This window comes from Pteropus vampyrus, unplaced genomic scaffold (assembly GCF_000151845.1).
Source record: "Pteropus vampyrus isolate Shadow unplaced genomic scaffold, Pvam_2.0 Scaffold31, whole genome shotgun sequence".
NCBI lineage: Eukaryota > Metazoa > Chordata > Mammalia > Chiroptera > Pteropodidae > Pteropus > Pteropus vampyrus.
Window position 1 is genome coordinate 8,501,296 of NW_011888812.1, and position 14,125 is coordinate 8,515,420.

The window sequence follows — 14,125 nt, forward strand, 5'->3', positions numbered from 1 at the left end:
GGAAGGCAGCCGGCGCCCAGCAAGTTTCGAGCGCGCCTCTCCGCCCGGGGAAAGTTTCCCTCGCGTCCGCCGGCGGGAGTTGGCGCGGGGTCCCGCCGCTGCCTCCGGAAGGTAGGAGCTCTGCACCTCCGTGCCCTCCGTGCGTCCCACCGCCGCGTCCCCGGGGACATGGAGACCCACGCGCGCTCCCCCTGGGAGACTGTGGGGCACGGTGGGGAGGGGTGGAATTGAGGGGATCCCAGGGCGGTCTGGGGGAAGCCCTGGAACCAAGTTCTACTGAAACTAAATGGGGAGGGGGCAGGGAAGACGTGCTCGCTCCCCTCCCTGCCCCGAGTCCGCCAAGGCCTGAGGGCTTCCCCCCGGACAGGTGCAGCACCAGCCGGCGCCGAGCGCTCTGGGTGGGTGACTGGGGGGGCTCCAGCAGAATGGCGGGGGGTGGCAGGTGTGGTTACAAGGTTCGGGGTCTCGGCGAGGGCTGCGCCCTGAGGGAGGGGGTGCGCGCTTCGCCACTCTAGGGCAGGTAGACAGAAGGAATTAGGAGCGAAGATCTGGGCCGGGAGGTTGCTGGGCCCAGCAGGGCACTGAGGGCGGGCTGCCTTTGGGGTCCCTGGCAGAGGGGCGGGGTGGGAGCGCCACGCTTTCCTCCGGGGACCCCCCTGATCCCCCTACCCTGTGTGTGCGGTTCGCGGAAGCAGAGAATCCGTGGAGCGCTCGGTGGATGCGAAGCTTGGGCATGTCCAGATTTAGGGGGTGTAGTGGGCGTCCGCCTGGAAGGCTGACCGGCTCGGGTGGGTTCGCGCCAGCTTGGGACCCGGCTGGTTTGAGGCGAGTTAGCTCCCGCCAGGGGGCGCCCTTCCCTGGCCCTTTCACCCACAGGAACGCGAGTCCTGGCTCCTGCGAGACAAACGCGCGGAAATCCAGGATAGACAGCCACAGACTCTCCAGCACACGCGGGGCCTCGCCCAGCGGAGCACCCGGCCCCACAGCCCGACCCGGGCAGAGGGTCGAGTACGCGGGCGGGGTTCCTCAGTTGCAACTGCACCGTGTGCTGGGAAGCTTGGCTTATCCGGAGGTGGTTTTTCTTGGGAGGCTGGCAGGGTCTATGGATGAATAAAAAATTAACCACCCGAAAAATAAAAACAAGAGGAACTGTACACTGACAGCAAATTCGTGTGGAGAAAATGGATGGAAGAATTAATTTTTTGAGGTTTCTTTGGAGTCCGAATCCCAAACCGCTGAATGCACCCTTTCTGTAAAATTTGTACCTTTGTCCCCCGGATCTGGCCAGATCCTTTCCTGCTGTGGCCGGATGAGGGTCTTGAGTGTATCATATCCTCTCTTATCTGTCCTCTCTCTGGGCACAAATAAACGGAGGCACCAGGTGGCGACAATTGGGGCCCCTTAAAGACTTGAGCAGCCTAGGCTCAAGTGGTAAATGTCTTAGCAGTCAACAAGAACCCCCGCTTCCCCAATCTGGGGTCTACAGGCCACATTCATCTGGTCATTTCACAGTTATTGGTGGAAACCTGCTATGTGTCCTGTTGTCTGACCCCAGAGGCCCTGTATGTTGAGTCTGTGTCCTGCCGAGGCCTTGGGAAGGAAGGCGGCTGCTGGCATCTGTGAAGAGCATCTTCTTTGTCATGTATGGGGCTGTTTGACACTGAAGGGACACTGAAGGGATTGTTGCCTCATTTTGTTTTTCTCTAATTCCCTCCCTTCTCCCTGCACCCCAAGCGAGCACAAATGAGCAAATCAAAGACCGTGCAGTGGCTTCATAGTGGCTGGTGGAAGTTTTCATCTTTCTCTTGGCTGGAAACTGTGTGCTCATTGCACAGTCCCCCTCCCATGTCCCCCGAGTCCCCTGCAAAGGTGATGGAAACCACGAGGACCCCGAAAGAGAGTTGAGGTTCTTGCTTTTAATGTAGCCCACCTAATGTTTTCGTTAGCTGCCATCCAACATGCTAGAGGACAGTTGTTATAAAGGAAGATCAGCATGCTTTTCATTTTGAGTAGAAGAGCAGGCGTGGGGAGACAGAGGAAAGAGTGGGGGAGCTGCTGTCTCTGGATGTGTCTTCAAGACATTCCATAGGTCCAGAAAACAAAAGGGGTTTTTTTGTTTTGTTTTGTTTTGTTTTGTTTTTAGTGACTCTTGTTTTTCTGTGATGGGAAGCCTGCCCGGAACAGCCCTGCCCTTGGAACCTGGGTGTGAGCACGAGGCCCAGAGGGCTGGCAGCTCCTGTGTTCCACTCATTCTCTCTGCAACCCCCCCCCCCACACCCCCCACCCCACACCCCCCACATGCTCTGAAGAGAAGAGGGAACTGAGACTCCAGGGCTGCTGATGTCCGTGTGTTGACTTAGCATATCATGTGTGGATTCAAAGAGTTCCTAGGCAAACTCCAAGATCTCCGAGTCAGCAGAATTTCAAGTCTTGGTCACTCTGTACCCTTGCTGCCCCTGTCCCCAAATCCATTCAAATGGCTGTCCCTCAGGGTATCTTCACCCAACCCGAGGATGAAATGGCAGTGCATCAGTGAAAGTTCCAGGGCACTTTCTAGAAGCAGAAGTTCATCTGCGGTTGGTGTTAGAACACCTTAGGTTGATCCAAAAAGTACCTTCCCCTCTACGGCCATGCCACCCTGAATAAGCCCGATCCTGTCCGATCTCAGAAGCTAAGCAGGGTCGAGCCTGGTCAGTACTTCGATGGGAGACCACCCAGGAAGACCAGGTGCTGTAGGAATAAAAGATAAAAAATAAGGGATCGTAAGCTGACAAGGTCCTTGCAATCTGTGAGGTCAACCAAGGGTTGCTTTGCCTAAAAAAAAAAAAAAAAAAAAATTACCTTCCCCCATAAAAAATAGCATGTTGGTTGGGACTAGCTCCTTGAGTTGCTAAAGGAGGTTGTCATGGTCTGAGGGGTGGGTTGGAGGTTGGCGCTGTGCAAAGACAGGTGTGCAAGGGTGTATCGAGGCAAAGGCTCACGGCAGGGATTTGTGGGAGGAGGTTAGGAAGGGAGGAAACAGCAGATTCGAAATATAACTCTTCTGGGTCATCAATGTGGCCTTGGGTGAGTCACTTCCATTCTTGAACTTGCTTTCCTGTCTGTGAAATGAGAGTGCTGGGCCAGAAGACTCTGAGGGCCTTAGCAACTTAAAGTCAGGAAAGGCTAACCTATTAAGGTGTAAGGGCATCTCTCCTGGTTGTCTTGCCCTGCCCTACCCCACACCTGCTTAGCAAAGTGAGCCAGGCTACTGGCCTCCATCAGATTGTACTTTAGGGGCAGAGAGGGCGACATGAGTGCCCGCTGGGAGCCTCATACCTGTCTGTTGGTTCGCATGTTGCCTTTCCCCAGATGCCTGTCCAGCGCCCACTCTCTCCCCAGTCCTGGGAAGAGCAAATGTTGGTGGCTGGGCCACCCCTTTTCAGGACCCCTCTTTATAGAGGGCTGCTCTTCTGGCCTATTTCATCAGCTGTTAAGAAGAAAATCAGGAACATTTGTTCATGTTTGGCTGGGACACAGCAAAGGGAGGGGCCTTGGAAATAAGCACTTTGCACGCCCCCCACCCCCCTCGCCAGGAGCAGATGATGGGTTGAGCGGGTATTTCTGCAACCTGATGCCATTGAACAAACCTGCCAGCTTGGGCTCCTCCTGCCGCACAGGCTGGCACCTTGGACCTGCATCAGCGCTCTGATCAAGGGCGGGGGAGCAGATAATGAAACACTTATTAAAATAAGAGAGAGTGAGATGATGAGCACCAGCGTTTGCAGCTGGCAAAGCAGGTCTTTCATCTCAGCATTTGTTATCTTAAGGTCCAACCCTTACCCCTTGTCTGCACCCCAGACGGCTGCTTTAATTAGTGATTTAAACAGCTTGGAGATGAGCAGATACATGTTCACTGTGTGTATATGTGTGTGTTTGTGTGTGTGTGTGTGCGCGCGCACGTGTGTGTGTACGTGCATGTGTACATGTTAAGAGACAACGGGATGGAATGGAAGGGTCACTGAATCAGGACCTAGGAGACTTGTATACTAGCCCTCATTCTATTACAAAAAGAGCTATGTGACTTCAAGTGAGTCACCGCCCCTCTGTGAACTTCAGTTTCCCTATTTCTATAGAGGCAGCATTACATGGTGGTTAGGCTGCCTGGGTTTGAATGTTGGCTTTCTCCCATGTATTAGCTGTGTGACTCTAGGCCATTCAACCTCAGTCTCCTGATCTATAAAATGGGACTAATCATACCTCATCCTATTTGGGGGAATAGTCAACGAGATGAAACACGTAAAACACTTAGCACCTTGTCCGGCACTTGGTAAATGCTCAGCTGATATTCACCATCATCATTGCCATTATCTTCATTATCACTGTCATTGTGGAGTGAGAGAGATCAACGCTGATCCTTTCCAGCTGTGAGCTTCTGGGGCACCATATAGTGTGTGTGAGTGTGTGCGCGCGCGTGTGTGCGCTTTGGGGATGAAAGACAAGGGTACATAAAATAAATTGCTTTTTTGTTTTGTTTTCCTTTCTCTGCCTCACTGAGGGACTCCTGAATTAAAATCTTGTGAATATTCTCACGATAGCCCTATCCCCATGGCAGGAAGCCCAGTTTGACGTCACTGAAAACATCCCGGTTTCTGGCACTTGAGGGACGATATTTCATCAGCTCGTATTTGCCCGTCCTTTCTCTTCCACCCTTTGTTTCCCACCCTGAACCAGAGTACGAAGGCCATATGTGCAGATAATGAGTTTAAGCTGATGCACAACTCCCAGATTCACCCAAAGAAAAGGCCATCTTCCTGGAAGCCACTTTCGACTTTAAAATAAATAATCTGGCTCCTCCGTTATGTTGCATTATGTCTGGCCAGCTCTGCTTCCCTCTATGTTCTGCTCCTGAGTCTGTTGCAGGAACGTGGGCCTGGCCAGGTCTGCGGTCTAAGGCTCTGGGCTCACTCAGCCATCTTGGCTAAGGCAGCCCCTCCCCTCCCCCATCGTGCTGCACCCCTGCTTCGTCTCCCTCCATCAAGGCTGGTGCTCTGTGCCATCCCAGCGATGCTCTTCATGGTGGCAGACACTTTGGGAGTGCTCACCATCAGCCAGGAGCTAGACAACGCTTGCTCTCACCTCTACCCTCAAGATTGGTTCAGATGCTGTCCCCATTTTACAGATTAGAAAGGAAGGCTCAGAAAAATCAAGAGAGTAAGTCGTGGGACTGGGATGTGATCCTAGGTTGATCTGATCCCCCAGCCTGTGCTCTAAACCACTGTGTGATCTTTCCTCTTGTATCAAAACCTCCTGTGAGCCCCAAAGCCCCTGGGAAGATATCTCTGAGATTCAATCAGGTCTCCTTCCTCCCTGCTTTTGATCATCTTCCAGGCTCAGAATGCCTTACAGGAGTCCCTCTTTCCATCCTGCATCGATTACTCAGACATTCTAGGGACAGGGAGGGGTAGGAGATTTTTGGGGCAAGACTGCTTCCAGGAAGGGAATGATCTTATTAAGCAACAAAAGGTTGTAATTGAAAGAGGATGTGTGTTGGAGTCACAGATCTGCATGTGAATCTTGTTTCTGCCACTTATTGGCTATGTGGCTCTGGTTTCCTTATCTGCAAAAATCAGAATAATAGCAACGATGATACTGTTTGATGCTGTTAAGCTAAGTAACACTAGCTGCCACAGCAGATGACCCCAGATTCTCAGTGGCTTAACACTGCAGTTTGATTCTCGCTCACATTACTTGTCTAACGTGTATCTCTGTTCCACATGGGTACTCAGGGACCCAGGCTGGTAGTCACTCTACCTTCTTTGTATTGGCACCTTCTGAATTATGTGGCATAATCCAGTTACTGCAGAAGGGGAAGAGAGAGATGGAAAAGGCACACTAACACTCAACTATCTCAGCCAGGAGGTGACACACATTACTTCAGCTCCAGTACATTGGTCAGAACTGTCACATGGCCCCCAACCAGCTGCAAGGGAGGCTGAGAAGCAGGTGGATATTTGCTGAGCACTAACTCCCTGCATTTACATTTCCTGAATAGAATACTTTGAGAATAGCCCTTAAAACATGGAAGCTTCCTTTTAATCCCTGAAATGAGTTGCTCTTTGTAAATTCAGACTGTGTATACGTAGATGTATCTCCGGGCAGATCATATAGTGCCTGTAATACACTGGAGGGAGGTGAGGCTTAGAGAGGTCAAGGGACTGGCAATATATACAGAGCAAGAGCATTAAACCAGCCCTTGACCTTCAGCCCATTGCTCCCGTGGCCTCCTTTGGCTTACTGAAATTTACTTCTCTGAGAACTCCCAGAATCCTCCAGAACCTACTTCTCCTGTCTCCACCTCCCACGCCCCAATGGCGCGGAGCTTCTGTATTCATCTTATGTGTGTACATGGGGCAGGAGGAGAAGAGGCTGGGGAGGGGAGGCTGCCGGAACTATCTTGAAGCCGAGGGAGAAGCCTAGGGTCATGAGGTGAGAGAAGCCATAGTTTTAGATATTTGTAATGAAAACCATAGGAATTTCAGCCCCAGATACACTGCTTTGGGAACTACTGTGCATTCAGGCTTTGGGGTGTCCCCCAAATGACAAACAAGGTTACCCACGTTTCCTCTTCCACCTATACGTCCCCCACACTGGCCCTTGTGGGCAGGGAGGGAGAGGGGCCCTGATGAGGCTCTCCAACTCTGTTTTTCTGCAGACAGTGAGATGGCCAGACAAGCGTTTTAATCCCAACTCTTCTACTTAGCACTTGTTCATCTCTCTGAGCCTGTTTTCTCCTCTGCAAAATGGGAAGAATATGGGAAAGCTGTAAAGCTAATCAAGTGGCTGGCACATAGTAGGTGCCAACAATACCTTTGCACATGTCTCCTCTCCCACTTGAGTAAGAAGGAAGAGATGCCTTTGGCAAGGCGCCCCGCCTGTAATGACTGTCCGTTGGGTGGAAAGGCACTGGGCATCCATTCCCGGCAGCCTCGGACTGAGCTCTCATGTTGAACTAATACGGCTTCCATCTGAAAGAGGAAGAATGTGGAGCTCTGGCCCTTGGACTTAGGCCCATCTTTTCATGTCTAATTACCACTGTGAGTGCGGAGCCTGGGGGTGCTACAGAGAGAGGCCCCCTCCCGCGTTGCCGCCTCTCTTGCCAGGACAGATTGCAGCACTCTCCCTGGCCAAGTACGCCTCAGCTCCCTGGGGGAGCAGCCCCGCAGCCACCTGGTGCCTGACATTTGGGGCTTCCTCCAGCAGGGTGGGCCCAGGGTGCTCATCTGCTATGGGCTTTTAGCTCCCCAGGGAGTGAAGAACTTCTGCAACCAAAACAGAAACACCCCTGGGGTAATGGGCATTAACTGTCCACCTGACCGGGCCCTATGGAATTCGCTGGTGGGCTGGACACTGGGGTGGAGGGGTCTTTGGGAAAGGATGGCTCCCCAAGACAGGGTTCTGAGGTGGCCCATCGCCCCCTTGGGCATAATGGACACTTGTTTCTGGGGCGCTACAGAAATTGGGCTTCCACTCCAGCTGCCACCAAGACGCTAGGGAAGCACGCTGACTCCTGGCTTCCCTGAGAAGCACTGGCTGGCATGCAGGCCGGTTAGGGCAGTGGGTCGGCATCACGTGGTCCCCCAAACACACCTCATTTACTCCTGCCCCCAGACCTCGGCTTCTGCAGCCCCTCCTGCCTGAAACACTTGGAGCTGGGCTTTGCACCAGCTCAGGAGCCCTCTGAGGCAGTGTGTCGGTTTCCTAGAGCTGCTGTAACAAAGTGCCACAAACTGGGGGCTCAATGCAGCAGACATTTATTCTTTCACAGTTCTAGAGGCTAGAAATCCAAAATCAAGGTGTTGGCTGGGCTCAAGGGGAGGGTCGCTCCTTTCTCCCTCCTAGCTTCTGGTGGCTGTTGGCAATCCTTGGTGTTTCTTTGCTTGTGGACACATCACTCCAATCTCTGCTTCTGTCATCACAGGCTGTTCTCCCTGTGTCCATCTTTCCTCTTCTTATGAGGATACCAGTCATATTGGATTAGGGTCTAATGACCTCATCTTAACTTGAACTTGATTATATCTGCAAAGACCCTATTTTCAAATACGGTCATATTCACAGGAACCAGGAGTTAGAACTTCGACATATCTCTTTGGGGTTCACCAATTCAACCCATAACAGGTGGGAATATATTGCCTCACTTTACAGCTAAGAAAACCGACTCAAAGAGGTTAAGTAATTTGCCCAAGTTCATAAAACTATACAATTAGTAAGTGTATGTTTTCTGGATAATGATTTGAAACAACTGCCTGAAAGGCACCATTTACATTCTTTCAACATCTTTCTGGAGTTGCCTGCCATCTCCTCCATCTCCTCTCAGGTAGAGAATCTCTGGTTGAGATGAATTGTTCTCGCTTGCTATTTATCCTGGGTTCACATTTAGCACCGGAAATCACTGTGACTTTTGCAAGTTGGGCTTCTCTCTCCAGGGGCAGCATCTGGGTATCTCTGCATGAGCAGGGGCCTCAGAGGGAAAGCAGATAGCCCTCAGCTGCAGAACCCCCGCCCCCGTAGGGGCTCAGGAGGGTTGGGGGTTTAGCTGTGGAGGCTGAGGGTTCAGATATGCACCTTGTCCGCAGGCAGTGAAAGCAAAGGCAGCAACATGCCATAGAGGGTTAGGAGTGTGGCCTCTGGACATTACAGCCTGGGTTCAAATCCCAGTTCAGCCATGCACCCTGACCTTTGCTTGACCCTTGACAAATTACTTAACTTCTCTGTGCCACCGTTTTACCTCATAGGGTTTTTTAAGATAAAATATTAAAACACAGAAGTGTATCTCTTAGAATTGAATGTGACACTTCAAAAGTATTCAGTGAATGTTAGAATTATTCTAATTATTTTATTTATTATCTGTTTCCCTCAGTGGAATGAGGACAGAGTTTTTCTGTTTCATTGTCTGTGGCACCTGCAGGGTATGGCTCAGTGCCTGGGGTTGAATAGATGTTCATTTCATACATGCTGAATGAATGAAAGAGCGAAGGAATGAATTCTTAGTTACAGCTTCTTTGGGATCACATCCTTCCTTGCTATGCACCAAGGTCTCTTCCTCTTATCTGGGGATACTGCAGGAACCAATCCAGTTGGGAGCCCCAGGATGCCATGAAAACTCAGGAACATACTGACATCTGGGGTCAGGGGCAGTGCAGGCCTCCCCATGGAGTCAAGTGCAAGTTGAAGCTCGAAGGATGAGGAGATGCTGGGGAAGGGGAGCCTGGAAGGTTGTGTCACCACAGGAAACAGGCTGTGTGGTGGCCCGGGGGGGAGAGCCACGTTCTGCAGTGTCGGGTTTTCCTGCCACTTATGGGGGAACAGAAGGACACAGGCAGCAGAGACACTGCCCCACACTCTGACACATGGAAGGAAGGCCACTCCTTCTCCAGGGTTATTACCTAACAGGTGTACCTCCTCGGGGCAGCCCAGATCTATACAATGCCAGCTGGATCAGAGGGTCCTCATTCAATTTACAGATAAATGAACTCTCAGATTCCCGTTGCTCCCTGCTGCCTTAAAAATAAAATTCGATTTACCGAAGTTCAACTTACACACTTTGTTAGGGAAAACATCTGTTGTGTAACATGATCATCGCCTGGCTGAAAACCCTCAATGGATTCTCACTTGTGTTCAAAAGACTTTCCCCTCAGCCTCTGCCCCTCCCGCATCCAAGCCCTTCTGCCTCTGTTCCAGCCCCCCTGCCACCTTGCTTCCTTTGGTTGCCCCCACCCACCCACACAGGGCCACTCTACAGGCTCTCCCTCTACCCTCTGCAATGCTTTTTTCTCCCTTTTTAGCTACCTGAGTCTTCCTCATCTTTTGGGTCCCAGCCCCTGCATCACCTCCTCCAGGAAGCCCTCCCTGACTCCTGAGTGGGCCAAATTCTCTTTTGGCTCCAATTGCTCCACCATCCCCTCTTTAATGTGGTTTAATCACAATTGGGTGATTGTTGACTTGTCTTTGTGATTATTTAATGTCCTTCTCCCTCACTCTTGTAAGCCCCGGAGGGCAGGGACCCTGTCTCTCTTTGTTCATCCCTGCATCCCAGGTACCTGGCAGGTGCTCAGGAGATGCCTCCCTCCATTTTCTCCCCTGCAGCCCAGTCTTTTTCAGGTAGTTTTGTGTCAAGAGGACGGCTAACACGTACTGGTCACTTGCAATGTGCCAGGCGCTTACAAGTTGAATCTCGTCCAGCAGAATGGCTTACAGTCCCAGCTCTACCACCCATCACATCTCCATAGCCCTGGGCAAGTTAGTCGGCATCTCTGTGCCTCATTTTCTCATCTATGAAATGGGACTAAAACGAATGCTAATGTATTGAGCCGTCGTGAGCATTCGATAAATTCGATTTATGTCAAATTTATTTTCTCACCGTTTTGGAGGCGAGGAGGTCACGATCAAAGCGTCAGCAGGTCTGGTTTCTTCCGAGGTCCCTCCTTGGTTTGCAGATGGCCGCCTTCTCCTCGTGTCCTCACGTGGCCTTCCTTCTGTGCACGTGCATCCCTGGTGTCTCCTGCGTGTCCAGATCTCCTCTTCTTATAAGGACACCAGGCAGAATGGATTAGGGCCCACCCTAAAGCCCCATTTTAACTTAATCACTTCTTTAAATGCCCCGTCTCCAAATACAGTCACATTTTGAGGTACTGGGATTAAGGCTTCAACATATGAATTCAAGGGAACACAATTTAGCCTGTCACACCTTCTCGTTTGGTACTGTGATTATCTCCATTTTATGGCTGAGGAAACTCGGGCACAGAGAGGTTAAGTTACTCGCCCAAGATCACACAGCTGGTAAGCAGAGGTGTAGAAATGCAAATGCAGGTGGTCTGAACTCCAAGCCCACTTTCGAGCGTTAGATAGCCTGTTTCTTGGCTCTTCTTCTCTGCAGGGCACCAGGGTGTCTTCCCTCTTGGAACCGGTTATGTCTGAACAACCAGGGCTGGGAGGAAACAGGATCCAGCAGAATCCACCAGGATCCAGCGGTCTCAGAGGCCTCTTATCCTGCCCTTTGCTTCCTTCCAGCCCTTAATCCCTTATTCAGTGGCAGCTACCAAGCCGTTCATGGAATCGGGATCTATCTTCCTGAACCCGGGCTGAGAGGGAGGCCGCGAAGGGATGGAAGGAGGCGAGAGGGTCCCAGGAAGTGAGGGAGGTTGCCAATTCCAGGGTTTTCTCCCTCTCCAGAAGTCATTTATTTGATTTTCCAGTTTTCAGAAGCTCTTCGAAAAGAATGATGTTTTACTGGTGGAAGGCTTAGAAAGAAAATATGGAAATAGAACAAAAGCATATTTAGCGGAAACTAACTCTCAGTCTTAAACCAGTCTTCTCGCCCAGAGACAGCCAGCGTTGTTACCAGCTTCCTGTCTCTCTCTGGGTAAATGAGCGCACCTGTGTATACGACACCCTTCATTTTATATACCTGGTGACGTTCCATACCTTCTACTCTGCATCTTACATTTTTCACTTGTTCTGCATTAGCACATATACATCTGCCTCGTTTTATTTGGGTGTCTCCAAAAGCCTACCGTGAGCAATGACCAACCTCTCTGGGAGGTTGGTCCCAGAGAGGTAAGTGGGCTGAGAGGGGAGGAGAGCCAATGAAAAGTACGATAACTTGCTGCTGTGGGCAACTGCGGTTCCATCCCACTGGGGACCTTCCCAGTGACTATGTGGACTCACCTCAGAATCTACCAGCGCGCGGTCACCAAATTCCGTCTTTTATGGGTGAAGGTTGCTCCTGGGGACATCAGCATCCACATACTTCCAGCTTTCCTTCAGGCCAAAAGACTGAAAGAAGGGCTTGAGTAGGGTCTACCAGAGTGAGCAGAACTGTCTCCTGAGGCTGTAGGGGGTCTCTGGGAGGACCACAAGATATGGGAGAGGCACAGCTCATGCGTCTGCTACTTGCACATCCTTTTGTGATGGATGCCTAGTATTCCTACAGTGATAGTCATGATGCTTTGTCTGATACCCTAGTGATGAACCGGAATTTCTTTCTCACAAACACCCCTTTTCTGCCCTCCACCGAGCAGACAGTCTGTGGAGACCACTTATTATGGAGTGGCTAGCTGAGCCAATAGCCATCTCCTCTCCCACAGTTGCTTGGCCCTCTCCAGCCTCTTCCTGCCCCCTGCCCATCCCTTCTTGGTCTCTACAGATGTCACTTTGACCAACCCTTTCATCTCATGGGGTCCATGTGCCTGGGCCAGGTGGGGATCTGTGAAAGAGACTTGGTCGCTTTGCAAGAGGACTTGTGAGAGAGAGGCCCAGCAGGTCATGACAGAGGTGATTTCCACCTTCCTCCAGGGTCCTCTGTTGGCAGATCAAAGGGCTTTTTGTTGTTTTATTTTCCTTTCCAGTGGCTTCTTGTTGGGGAAGCAGGCTGCGTAGCCAAGGCAAACAGAGTGACCTCTGAGGCTGCTGCCTGCTTGTTGTGCAAGGCGGAGCGGGATGGAGGTAGGGCTGTGGGCTGGGGAAGAGCTAGAGCTGGGGCCACAGGTGGGAGCTTTTCCAGAGCCCTTCCTGCCTCTGAGCCCAGAGACCAGATGGGGAGACCAGGGGCCGACCTCAGAGCCCGATGGGCCCCAGGAGGCCCGGGAATGTGGTAACACCATGGAATTGGGGGAGTCAGGTAAGGGAGCCAAGAGAGCTGGATCACAGCCTAGACCCATCTGGTGAATTGCCACCCCCACTGTTTCCTAAAAGAAGAGTTGAGGACAGCATTGGAACGGCAGTCCAGGAAGTCAGAGTTTAGAACCCAGTTCTGCTTTGGCTTGAACTAGCTCTTGTTTCTGTCGCCGACTTCTGACATTTTACTCGAGAGTGGGGCTGCTTGTTCTCTGGGTCTCCTTCCGACTTTAGAGTCACCCCTTGGAGTCTTGAATTCCCTGGAGAAGAGCTTTTAGGAAGCTGAAGCGTGGTTGTTGATGGAAGTGAGGGTGTTGTTTAAATAAATTAAGATCAAAAGAAGAAAATCCATCAGCATTATTTTCAATAGCTGGGATGATATGCATAATATTTCCTCCCTTTCATTCGATAATTTTTCCTTCTCAAAGTAGTTTGAAGAAAGAAAGTGTCTGATGGTTTGCTGCACAATGAGCTCAAATAAAAATATTCTTTTAAAAAAGTGGTTGCTATGTAATTGAATTTAAATTATGGGCAATTTTTATTTCTACGTAGCCCAACCACTATTTAAACACCATTCAAACCTGTTTGAGAGGTCCTTGTGTGTTTGTGTGAGAGTAAAGAAGAAAAGAGCTTGCCGATGAGAGTCTTTTTTGGCAAAACAATAATAATGATAACAATATATTAAATAAAGTTGTGTGCATGAGTTTGTGCTGGTGAGAAATGTACGGGGTTAAAATTAAACACTCTTCTAGAAGGAAGAGATGCAAAGGCAGCTGTAGAGTCCCATGTGAACGGGGCTGTAAGGAGGTGAGAATTCTGGTTTCTGAATCCCACAGATCTGAATTCAAATTCTGCCTCTGCTCTTCACCAGCTGCATGGCATTTGGCAAGTTTCTTAATACTAAACAAGTCTCATTTTTTCCCCACCTGGAGAAAAGGGGCAGCACAGGCCGGATCGGGGCCTAGCCTGGTGCTGGGTGTGGAGTGACCTGCCATGTCGGCTCTCTTGCCTTCCCTTTCTGTCCAGAAGCACAGCAGACTTTTTCCATGTACACACCAGACTCATAGACATTATCTCATTTGATGCCCAACAATCCAATTGGGATGAGATCCTTGACCCCCATCTTGTGGAAGGGAAACCTGCAGTGCTGAGGTTATGGAATTCTGTCCATCACCCAGTCGGTGGAGAGGCATATGAGAAACTGGAGGATTTATCTCAACCACCCAAGGCCTGGCCTTTTCCATTCTAAGGTGGTTTTTTTGTTTTTTTGTTTTTTTGTTTTTGCCTCTGAGCTCTGAATACAGAATGGGGCTCCTGGTGTCACTTGATGGAAGCGTTCGTGCATTCTTTCCTTCTTCCATTGTGTGTTCTATACTTTTACTGAGTATTTGAGGCTGAGGGTGGTACATGCAGAGGGAGGGTGTGTAACCATCCAGCCCAACACTGTGTCATGGAGACTGTTCTTGATCTT

General features: G+C 50.6%; 1 protein-coding gene and 1 pseudogene across 2 annotated transcripts in view; both read left to right on the forward strand.

Moving 5' to 3' along the window:
• Positions 1-14,125, forward strand: part of TSPAN18 (tetraspanin 18) — a 191,135-nt gene continuing 177,010 nt past the window's right edge. The window contains exon 1 of one of the 2 annotated variants that reach the window (XM_011356858.2): positions 1-111. The gene's annotated coding sequence lies outside the window, so the exon portion shown is untranslated. The remainder of the gene's footprint in view (positions 112-14,125) is intronic. The other variant, XM_023528697.1, reaches the window with a different exon arrangement.
• LOC111737852 lies at positions 2,621-2,739 on the forward strand (annotated as a pseudogene).